The sequence below is a fragment of the Papaver somniferum genome, chromosome 11, assembly GCF_003573695.1.
Source record: "Papaver somniferum cultivar HN1 chromosome 11, ASM357369v1, whole genome shotgun sequence".
NCBI classification, from domain to species: Eukaryota; Viridiplantae; Streptophyta; class Magnoliopsida; order Ranunculales; family Papaveraceae; genus Papaver; species Papaver somniferum.
In genome coordinates, this window is record NC_039368.1 from 80,378,099 (window position 1) to 80,390,908 (window position 12,810).

The window sequence follows — 12,810 nt, forward strand, 5'->3', positions numbered from 1 at the left end:
TTATGTGATTTCTTTTATTGTAGAAACTACACAGTTTTCCATGCTTGGTATACATAGATTCTCATTTTTAACTTACAAGAAAGTATATATTTCTAATTATGACTATAATAAATCATACATCGTAGAACCAACATCAACAAAACAAGCATGTAAGTTAATTTAGTGACATCAATGCAAGTGTCAACAATTTCTGTATGCTTGTCTAAAAACAATAGACTCACGAAGTTATTTATCCAAAGGACAAAATTTATGAAGAAAAAAGTTAATTTCTATTAGAAGTTATCTTTCTATTTATAAGCAACAAAATATTCATGACTAAATTTTAGTCTCACTATAAATATGTTTTTCTAGGTTCATTCTTAGTGAATTACTTGTCACCTTCATTTTTCTAGTTCTTCTAATTTAAGTCAAATATGTTAAAACATAAGGTTATGGAACCCCCACTAATTTTTGACTCAAACAGGAATTTCTAAACAATATCAAAAGACTCCAAGAATTATGAAAACTAATGAACCAATGATTTAAACCCAAAACATTTTACACAATATAGAGGATAAAAATTCAAACAATTTTTGTAAAGTCATATCTCCTAATTCACGACTCAAAAAACATATTTGATATCAAGACAAGTTACTTGAAGCATCTTTATAAAATTATCAAATATTTTATTTCATCCAATATCATTGCAAATTGTGTAAGATTTGAAAGTGTACATGCTTTTATGAGTTAGGTAAGATCATTACATACATGTTACTAAAATTCACCAAGTTCATAAGAAAATATAACATGCTCATATCCATCACTAACTCATTGAATTCTTAAAAGAATGATAAAATCTCATAATTCAAATATTCAAAATTCAATTCATGTTATGGTAAAATTGTGAGATTATATTCAAACATTTTATCCTTAACATATTATTTGTAGTAGTGCAATGATCAAATTCAACAAAATTTTAGTCTCAATCTTGTTAATAACAAGATAGGAGGAAACTAGAATTCATTCTCATTTCGGAAGTATGGACATCTTTAACAAGATTGTTCTACCCAAAGTAAACTTTGAGATCGTACCATACCGAAAATCCTAGTGATGTGAGTATATCTCAACACCACTTTCTTTCAAACGATTTGGTTCATCTTTTGAACCATAACCTATCAAAACAAACATGGTGTAAAACACCAATATATACCAACCTCTCACCGTATCAACAATTCACATTAACTTAGCTTGAAAAGCGTTGTTAATAACATTTGATATCCTTGCATTACCATGCAAGAATAGAAAATAATCTCATAATCAATAATATGCTCATTTCTTAGTGAGAGTTGATATTCACATTTGTTTTGACTAGGTTTCTAATTTTTTCGGTTTTGGTTTCATATCAAATTCTATCTCATAAGTTCCAAACTTATATGAGTCACATATTTATTGTCATACACAATAATTATCAATATCTTGTTTTCCTAAAATTTATTCTAAGATTGAACAATCAGTTTATTCAATTTAGAATGTCATTATTTGATCACTACAATAACTACAAATAGTTCATCAAACATACCTCAATCGCTTTTAAGCTCAATTGGTTATAAACCATTGTCCATTCTTTGCGCACTAACAAAGGAATCAGCAAATCCATTGCTCCATACATCGATTACTCTCAAAGGAATCAGCAAATCCATTGCTCCATCGATTAATCTCCCACAATCTTTATTTCATTTGAAATATAAACTTGCTCAAGTAAGTGAATTTTCACCTATAACAATCATTAACATATGAGCATTTGAAACCAAAAAATAAGTAAAATATGCACTTACATAAATGCTTAAAAAATCAGTCAAAAAATTGGTACTCCAAGTTGCTCCGAAGCATCGAACAAAGATTCAAAATTTTATAGTTATAACATCATATATTTATAACTTTCTATTTAGCATTTTATCAAACATACGCGGTGCACTTTTTTGATTGCTAACAATAATTTTGATTTTCATTACTAAAAATGAATATGACGTACTATAATCAAATCATGATTTCTTAACGTAATATCTTACATTTCTAATATCAAGTATCACGTCTCCTAGTTTGGACAAACATACACAATGATTTTGAAATCACCACATTTCTCAAACTAAAAATCCAAAAGGAGAATTTCAAAATGGATTTGAAAATAAGTTCCTGATTTAAAAGTTTCATGTTACACGAATCCAAATTATCTACACAAAGATTAAGAAAACAAATTCTATCGGGATTAAATTTCTGCCCATCAGAACTTTTCAGATACATTATGTTGTTTTCTAAAATACTTTAAAAATACTTTTCATACTCCAAAAATTATGAAATTTAACAGGGAATATCCTAATTATGTCTAATACACACGGTTCAAATTTCAAGAACCAATTCATTTTATTTAAAGAGGCGCACATAAAACTCTACAGCCTGTTAAAAACTTTCGTTTATCTTCAATAATATTTTTCAATGCTAAAAATTCATGAAAATGATATCAACTATGTTACAATCCTAATCCATCAATATTAGACATAAAAAATATTTTAGGTATTAGGTTATCCAAGATCTCAAGCATCATTTTTAATTGTCAAAGAAAAATTATACAAATTATAATTCAATAAACAAAATTAACAGTGATACTTATCGCGTTTCAGCAATCGTTTTTCATTCGATATGTATAGCAGAATTAACGTCTTAACATTGTTGGAACAATTGATGAATTATGCCTGCAAAACAATCACAAAAAACAAAACAAAACAATGTTATGGCTGAGTCGCGGACTAGGTCGCTTTCCTTAAGATGTTTCGCGGCTCTGCCCAAGATTGTGCAAGCAGTTCTTCAATATCGCGTCGTCCCAAGGATAAAACATCCGAGTTCAATATCTTACACAATCACTCTTGCACGATGAGAAGATGTGAAACTTCTACACTTCATTCTTGCTCAGAAACTCAATTAGAAAAATAAGAGATGTTCACACACTTATTTTTCTTTCTCTAAAATTCTTTTCTTTTGTAAACTCAAGTCATAAAAGGAAAAAGCTCTCTCAATACAAAAAGGATTTCAATAACTCTCCAAATTATTTTTAACATCAAAGCATAAAAGAAAAAACTCTCTCATTTGTTTTTCCAACCAAAATTCTGATTTATAGTCAAGAGTTTCAAAACAATTAAAAATTATTTCAAATGTCATTATGATGGAGTTAACACCATTAAAACCCACAAATATGTAACGGTCAAAGTTAATGATAACAAAATTAATTTTTTCTTTTATGAAAAACTTAATTGCTATTAAAAACATTTTTATTGGGAATTCATTTTATGTTTTAAATATATATTCCCAACAGTTAAAGAATTAGAGATCCTGCGGAAGTTGAACAATTCCAATGTTATGGTTCCATTGGCGTATATGGATTGACTGTTGATACGAGTATGGTCAAAAAGGGCACCGTCTTTGAGGTTCTTCACGGGAACTTGGGAAAAGTTTTGGACCAGACTAGTCGTGTTATAGTATATCTATTGGAATAACTAAGGGTATGGCTTTTTTCTCACGGGTGCAGTAGTGGTTCGATTCTCGTTCTTGACCTTTGATCAATATGAAACATCTTCTTAAATCTAAGGCTAAGTCTTATGAGTTAGATTGAGCTGTTAGATTAGTAGAAATGTGTTGCAATTCAAAAAAAAAGTATTGTCTATTTGTTAACACTAGTTCTCTCTCCTAGCAGTTGCTCGTATGTGAACTAGCAGCTAGATAGTTACGCTGAATCATTAAGTGTTGGGAAAACCACATTTTCGCGGAATGGTTCAGTGCTGGGAGATTTATTTTTGATCTGACGACTGAGATTTAAAGCGCTGAACTGTTCAGCGTTTGACGGTGGTCCCATCTAACGTGGACTGCTAATCTAGCAGTTAGATTAGCACTCCCATAAGACTTAGTTGGTTGTCCTAGCTGACGTGGATTGTCAATCTAGCTGCTAGATTAGAATTCCATAAGACTTAGCCGAAAGACCTTAAAGGAGCCTGAAATTGCTGACATTGAGCTTGTTGAGTTGATCGATCCGTCAAAAAAAATTGGGAGTCTTTAAAAAATTGCTAGTTCTATTGGCTACATACCTCAAGGAAAAGTAGTATGAAACCTCATCTAAATAAAATTGTACTTGGATTAATAATAATGGTCTTGAGATGATTTGTGAATGTCAAGTACCGACTATTCTTTTACAAGGTCGTCTTGGTCCGGACGTCTGGAATATTTTGTGGTTGTCCAGAAATCGATGACCAGTTCGGAGAAAATTAATAATTAAACACAAAGAAAAACATTATTCAACAATAAAAATGGATCACTTATTTCTAAACCTTTTGAATGTCTTTTCAGTTAAATTAGCATAATCTTGTTAGAGCAACAGCATCGTTATTGCCAAAAGTCATAGTTGGCAACAAAACGAAGCGCAGTGTTGGGTGCTAAAAGTTATATTTGTTGCCAAAATGCCATATTCTCAAGTTAAGTTTCTATATTTGAGAAATTTTTTTTGACAATTCTCAAATATAGCATCACGCTGTTATGAAACCCGTCCCACCTTAAACGATTTTTTAAAGTACGTCCATCAGTAAATGCAATTTATATCTTCGTTTGGAAAATAGAAGGAATCTATAATTCCGTTTGAATTAAAAGGTATTTAAAACTACGTTTTTGCAAACGCATTTAAAAAGTACGTCTTAGACCTCACATATTTTATAACTATGTGAAGATGGGAACATGGAGAGTAGTTATAAAACCCCTTTTTGGAAGTAGTTATGAAACATTTTTGAGTTAACTCTGTAAGTAGTCTTAAAAATGCTTCGACTCATACACGGAATTTATAATTGTGTTTAACTTTAACGCTTTTATAAAATGCGTTTCACTCACAAAGAGTTAATGATTACGTTAACAGATAAAAAACAATTTTAAACTACGTTGCTGGATAGAATTCAGTTTACGAGTACGCCACATAACAATATTCCCAAACAAAAAACCATATATGGGTAGCAATTTGGAAATATAGAACCTCAACACTACAATTGCTCTTAGAGGTTATATTTATCTAAATTTTAGATATTTTCCCTAGATTTTTAATCACGGAATCTTCCATAAAGATTTATGGATTATTTGCCAATTAAATTTTTGATTTGTTGACAAATTAAAGAAACAATAAATTTAAACATAATTTGTACTTGTTAAATAGAATTCTAACCTAGGGTTTAATATTTTTTAAATGATTTTTTAATTTTTACTGAAAATAGGTTAATGCAGAAGAAGACAAATTAGAGTGATGATATCTATAGTCAAATTTAATTTTTCTTTTGTAGGTGGTAAATAGAAAAAAATAAAATTACTTGAGAAATTATAATGAAAGTGTCAAATCGGAAAAGTGGTGAAACCTTTAGAATTGCTCGCACTAGAGAATGAATTACATCTACTTTGAATATGATTCGGTACACGTTATTAGAGCCCTTTCAGACCCTTCTCTAGTGCCCTGGAAGCTGGCTGTTCGTTGGGCTAATTGGTTGAGATATTTGTCCTCGATTATGTTCAGATACTCTCACATTTACACGGAAAGAAGCACAGTCGCAATTTTTTTGACTAAATGGGGAGCTTCCACAGGTTCCCAGTAGTGGGATGATCCAACAACGTGTATTCGTTTTGTTTTAGGGAGTCGCAAACTATCTTTACATAGATTTCAGTAATTTTTTGTAACATGTTTTATGTCTTATCCTAGTCCCCCTCTTTCTGTTTTCTGTTTTTCGTCTTTCTCCTCGTGAGATTTGCTTAATAAAAATAAAGTAATACTTTCTCTGTTCTTAAAAGAGAGGTAATTTTCCTTTTGATTTTTATATGTACTTTAACTAGAATATGACCCGTGCCGTAACGGCCCGGGATTCAGGAGGATAAACACACAAAAGTTGTCGATTAAGGTCATGAAAGTAATGAAATCGTGCCGAAACGGCCCAGGTTCTGGTTTGTGTTTTCGCATGTGGGGATAAGCATAACAAAGAGTCTTTTTACATTCATAGAATTCGACCCTTTAAAAGAAACCTGTTTTAAGGAATACTCAAATGTTTTGAGGCATACATCTGTCTAAGTTCGGCTGAAAAGTTATCAGCCGAACCTAGGCAAAAACATAGGTTATCAGCCGAACCTTGAGTATGCCTCAAAATATGTTTCCTTTAAAATGATTTTACATCATATTTCATAGTAACTGTAAGCCCAAATTACTGTAATCATAGTATAAGCCCAAATTACTGTAACTGTTATACCTATTTCTATTTGAATCCTGATTTTGGGCATACCAAAATCTTTCAAGGCATACCACATGAAGACAAAAAAGGTTGTGAAATAGCAAAATCAGATTACCCCTTAATCCAAATTTTTTAATGGCAAATCTGCCCTTTACGATTAGTGTTAGTAATATTGATTAGTGATTAAATATTTTGTTTAGTGATTAAGATAATTTTCAGAATTATAAAAGGTTGTATAGATGATTTTTTTGATCATGGTTCGGCGAAACATGTTGAGGTTCGGCTCACATTTATGAGCCGAATCTACCAATTGATGAACGGTTCGGCTCACATCTATGAGCCGAACAACATCCTGAATAGCCTAGAAAATTAATAATTACTGGTTCGGCTTATATTTCGAAAATCGTATGAGCCGAGCATCAATTTGTTATTTTTTGGGTTAAAATATTGTTATTGGTTCGGCACATATTGAGAATATCGTAATAGCCGAACCTCATAAATCTGCTAGGTTCGGCACATATTATGATTATCGAATATGCCGAACCCCTATGCGTCTCTATCTGTGACTAGGTTCGGATTGAAATTTCATGATATTTTAAGCCGAATTGTTCATATACACTTACAAGAAGCTTTTGTGATGAACAATTCGGCTAAAAATGCAACTCAATTTTGAGCCGAACCCAACACTGTAACCGTCATTTAATCGATGAAAAACAACAAATAGGAGATTGGGTTTGTAAAACTTACTTTCTTATCCTTATTTCCGGAGTTGGAGATGCAGTTGGTTCAGTTTCTGGTTCAATTGGTGGTTGATTTTCAGTTTCCACACCTTCATCTTCAATTGGTTCTTCTTCTTCAATTGATGGATTAGAAGACGATTTGGTTTGCCTAGTCCCTAGTTTTCTTTGTACGAGTCATTATGTGGTTGAGTTTAATCGGCGATCAAATTTTTACGAATCGACAATTAATCACGATGATGGAAAAAATTTTCACAGGAGGGGAAAGAGTTCTGCTAGAGGAGGAAGAAGAAGAAGAGATGTTAAGGGAAACTGATTTTGATTAGAAAACTGATTTTAAATTTTTATATTAAGGGTATATAGATAATTGAACTACCCATAGGGTACCCCTTATAAGGTCACCCAAGATGGGACTATTGTTTTGTATGCCTTGAAAGATTTTGGTATGCCCAAAATCAGGATTCTTCTATTTGAGACCCTATGTTTTATAGTATAAGCCCAAATTACTGTAACTATTATATAACAAAAAGAAAAGTATTTACCACCCAAAAATATCAAAATCCGATTTCCCAATTCAATTTCAAAACTTCGAACACCATAAAGCGAATTCTTTTAGAAGGTTAGCGTATAAAGTAACTTGTGATTTATCTAATTGGACCGTCGCCTAAATGGAGTTCATAGTAAACGGTGTGGACCGTATGGTGAACTGTAAGATCATTGTTTTTTCTAATTGGACCGTCACCCAAATCTGTAATTGATAATATCTTTGTCTAATTGGGGGTCTCAAAAAAAGAAAAAAAAGATACCCATCTCAATAAAATTTGTAATTTTTTATTAATCGTTTTTAGTGTCATAATGGACGATACTTGATTTATTCATAAGTGCAAGAAGCAACTGTCCATATACATCACATCTCTTGACTCTTTTGTTTTTATTAAATCAGTGAACATTCCAATTTCCACATTGAAATATCGCGGTCTCATCAAATTCAGCAGTACTTTAGTATAGTGTCCTAGAAAAATGGTTTTGTAAGTTAAAGACTTGAAATTACACAATAATCTAATAAAAATTTGATATCGTCTTTAATTCGGCAGGCAGTAATCTAGATATCCTTCGCCAGGCAGTATTCTAATAGAAAATTGATATCGATCTTTAATTCCCCAGGCATATCCACGCCGTAGCCATGGCATTACCGTATAACTCCCACATGTATCCCTAGCCCCCCATGTACATGTACTGCACCGGCGTCGAAAATCCTGAAACAGAAAGGAAGAATCAAAAAGAATTAAAAATGTTGACTTAAGAATGCCATGAAACTAAATGGGGCTCTCCACTATACTGCATTAAATATGGAGGATGTCTAATCCAGTGAAGAGTTAAAATTAAATATGGAGGATGTTTAATTCTACTGCATTCAACATCTCCTAACCTTCGTCATTCCATATACGTGATTCGTAACTTTAAAGAATAGGTTCACAGTATATGGTCATATCCATGACTGACTGAATTTCTGAAGTTCCCAGCTGTATCCAAGGCCACCCATCACACTGATTTCCTGTAAAAATATTTTAGTTCATTAACTTGCCCCACGATTTTATAAGCTCAAATAAGTAAATTTAGACATCCCTGGGTAACAAAATAAACAACTCCATCCCTGGGTAACAAAATAAACAACTCCCACAAATCCCTGGGTAACAAAATAAACAACTTCCACATTCTAAAATCCAATCATAAGTATAAATCTCGAATTAAACCTAACCTGAATAAGATGCCGCATCAAAGAGTTGGTGCACATTTCTAAAAAAAATAAAAGATTAAATGATAGGATGAGGATGCCATTGAAAACTTAACTAACAGGTGTATATTCTTCCGCAATGAAGGTTTAAACCATTAAAGACTGAAATCGTAGGTGATAGATTCTCTTACTACATGAAGGGAAGGGGATCAATCCAGTATCGGGATGAATACCTGACATTGCATCTCAACACCATTGTAATATACAACCTCAAAGGCTGCTATAACATTGTAGACTTAGAACTTCGTTAATTTTTTGATCCTTGACCTCATGCAATCATATAAGAACGAACAAAGAAAGAATAAATGAAGAACTAAAGAGTAACCAATCTGTCAATTACCATCTCATAGCCTTAAGCTCAAATTGCCTTCCCCCACTACCAAATTGAGATTTTTAATACGTAAAAGTTAAAGCAGACACATATCTACCTGTTCCATAATTTTCTATAGGTACACCATGCCAGGACATGATCATCTTTCTTGAGCATCTTATAGCTCACATATAATTCATGTCAAGCTCTAGTATATTTTTAATACTCACCCAATATTTTCCGCACCTGATATATTTTGAGAAGCTACTCCAGCAGCCTTCTCACCCGTGGTTGCAGGATCTCCCTTGTTTCAAAGATTAATAAATGCATCAACCTGTATAATTATGAGTTGTGTCGCACCATGGACGTGTTTTGCTTCCTCAACTCTGGAAACAATGGCTTTAGTAACAAAAATTGAATCTTTTCGAATTGTTGATTCTATTAGCACCGTTTTAACACTTCTTAGACCTCCAAATGCTCCTATTTTTGTACAATTTACAGAGTCAGAAGTAGTAATTCATGCAATCAAATATCAAGTAACAATGATATGAGGTCAGTCTAGCGACTCACTAAAACCTCCATTAAGCTCAAGACATCTACTATATCCTTCAAATTGGATAAAAAAAAAATCCTGTTTGTGAGGGGCAAAAAGCGGGAAAAAAAAAAGAAACTGTGTTTGCCATATTTCTTGTGTGCAAGCATGACCTAAAAAAATAAGCAAAATCACTTGTTATACTCATATTTCAAAAATGTACATCAATTGTTAATTAGTTTTGCTTGCAGCAGTTGGATACTCTTGAGTAGAGAAAATCGCAAGACATGTTTCTAGATTAATCTCTACATGTTGAAGAAGATATTCATCAAGGTGCGATGTCATAAGGGCATACAGTTACAGTTAGTCTTACCCTGAACATTGATGTGATTTCGTATTTGGAGAATACTCCTTATAGAATGCACGATTATGATGTAGGGGATTCCAAAGGGAATTGTCAAGTACATACCCATGTGGTATCTTTGAATCGAAAATAGAATGTATATGTAACGAAAAGCTTGAAATTCTTAGTCAATAGATTCAATACTCTAAAACATTAACTTCTTCACCGAAACCATGGTTTGTAGACTGTACAACAAATCTCCCATAAAAAATTTATCTTCATGATGATGATCTTCATAACTACTCACTGATGTATGGCAACCTTTCTCCTCTATGCTTATCTCTAAATATCGCATCTAGATTTTCTCAAAAACTCTGGAATCAAAGTTCAAAATTTGATCTAGGAGACTAATTAACATATTTACTCAAAGTCAATGATTATAAGTAATTCCTGAGACTCTTAAAAAAATATTTACCTTTCTCTCTGGTTGCTCTCTCTTGAGCAAGAAAATCTCGCTGCTCTCACATTATTTTCTTCAAGAGCTTTTTCCTGGGAAGAGAACAGAAAACTTGAGTACATTTTGGTATTTGTAAACCACCACCATAATAAACAACGCCTAGACCAAACAAAGGATAAAAGAAGAGCTATGACATGGAAGATCAATGACGTTATTCAATTTTGATAGACTTGACATTATATTCATTCAATCAATATGAATATCCAATGAGTGAAAGCCACTCACGACATCATGAATATCCAATGAGTGAAAGCCACTCACGACATCATGAATATCCAATGAGTGAAATTCACTCACGACATCATCAACCAAAAACATAACTAAGAACAAAATTACTACAAATTAACAAATCCGGAAGGAGTTTTACTAATTTCATTTGAGATCATTCCTCCAAATTTTAGTTTAGATAATTACAAATTTTTACTAAATAATGAGAAATGAAAGAGCACTGAATATAATAGAGAATAAGCTAAGAATCTATGATTCTCTACTTATAACGATTGCAAGAAAATCAAAGACTTCGTACATTCAGATGAATATATTAGTGAAAGCAATATGTATCAGTTCAGATCAAGTCTTTCTTAAAGCAATATATATCCCTCCTTCAGCTGGTGGTTCAATCATTACAGATAATCATAAAAGCATAAATAAATGTAATGGTTGGCAATTTGCATGACAGGTGAACATAATATGTCCCTAAATGTTATATCAGTTGATTTGAAAAACCATATCAGTTTTCATTTCATATGAATCGGTCAACCTTATCACAACTGTTAACACTACATCCGTATAAAAAAGAAAATCAGTTCCACTCACATTCATCACTCCTATAGCTTCCAAAGATAAATTTTATCAACTACACGATAACAGTTTGGGAATATACGTGATCCAGCAAAACCAAGTTCATACTCCAATATGCATGGGAGAAAGAATATATAGAACCAAAAATATAAAATGTAAGATCTATATACCTGCACTCTACGAAGATGGTGGATCGCTAAGTTCCAAAGTTTCAATGGTGTTGCAGATCCCATGATTCTCAATATTGAAGCTCATCCAGTAATTGAAATGTAGACCTGTTTATACCTACAATTTGGGATTCTTTGCTTACTTTAGAGCTCTACAAATAAAAATTTATTCTAAAAGATAATGCTTCGGCGAGAATATTTTGAATGAACTAAATACACACAGATAATGGTTTCCTGGCTTCGGCAAACAGAGTTAGGTCTTTCAGAATCAGCTTTTGGAGATTAATTTCATTACATGGGGTTTCAAGCATAATCTTGTTTACATGAAACACAGAACTAAATCCAATTGTAGATGGAAGACCCAATGTCACCTCATAAACTTCAAGAAGCTCACCAGCAACAACAAAAATTGAGGTACCTTTTTCCCAAAAAATTTTAGGGAGGTTCTTTGTAAGAGGAGTCCGGCTTCTTTGAGTTTTGGCTTGTCCTCTTTGCGTTAGGTGCCTCTTCACCCCTAAAATAATTTCGGTCATCATGAATCCGCAATAACCATCGAATTGTGGGTTGATTTGGAAAGCCAGTGTTGATTGTCATCGCATTTCTCTGCAGCAAAATCAAGAAGATTTAGACATGGAATAATTGATATACATATAAATCCCTAATCCAATGCAAATCAATTGAAATTTTACTGACAGATTGAAACCAACCTATCTCACAATATGTATGGTAACACAAAATTCTGCAACAATGCGCACAGAAATAATTACGTTTTACAGTTTATTGTAAACTTTATTTTTGAATCAATCAGAAAGTTAGAACCAAAATTACATCAAAAATTAAACAACCCGAAATGAACAACAAAATTAAGGAAAAAAAAAAAGAATACCCTCATAATGAAATCAATACCAAAACTTACATGTCTATCTCCAACATGAATTTTGATGCGGTGCTGGTTGAGAAGCCGAAGGAAGGTCTGAAAGAGGTAAACCTAATACACCCAAAATAGAAGAAAAACATGAAGGGAATAAGATACTTGGGCTTATTCCCAACACTCAAAGTGTGGTTAAAACTAGAAACCAGTAGTAGAAAAGAATCTGAATAAGATACTTGGGCTTGGGCCTTGTGCACAGAAAACTGTAACTGTTTTGTGTGAGATTATAACTAGACACTAGTCCCACCTGGCCACCTTGAGCAAGGTGATGATTCCAAAGATTTTGTGTACATTGTATTAGGGTTGTACGACTGATCTGCATTTGGCAGTGGACCGGATGCTCACTGGAATAGTCATACATGGCTATCAGCAATTTTTGAGTTCCATCTTCGGATAATATGTTGA

At 32.7% G+C, this 12,810-nt stretch overlaps 1 long non-coding RNA gene across 4 annotated transcripts; it reads right to left on the reverse strand.

Moving 5' to 3' along the window:
• Window positions 1-7,964: 7,964 nt before the first annotated feature.
• On the reverse strand, window positions 7,965-12,513 carry LOC113320739. 4 transcript variants are annotated; one of them, XR_003346263.1, is made up of 7 exons: window positions 12,391-12,513; window positions 11,893-12,077; window positions 11,478-11,592; window positions 10,465-10,538; window positions 9,345-9,594; window positions 8,439-8,564; window positions 7,965-8,265 (listed from the first exon to the last, which is right to left on the reverse strand). It is a non-coding gene; the product is annotated as an uncharacterized LOC113320739 (long non-coding RNA). The 4 variants fall into 4 exon arrangements; XR_003346262.1 differs by having other exon boundaries at window positions 8,769-9,594; XR_003346260.1 differs by having other exon boundaries at window positions 8,439-9,594.
• Between the last annotated feature and the right edge of the window lie 297 nt (window positions 12,514-12,810).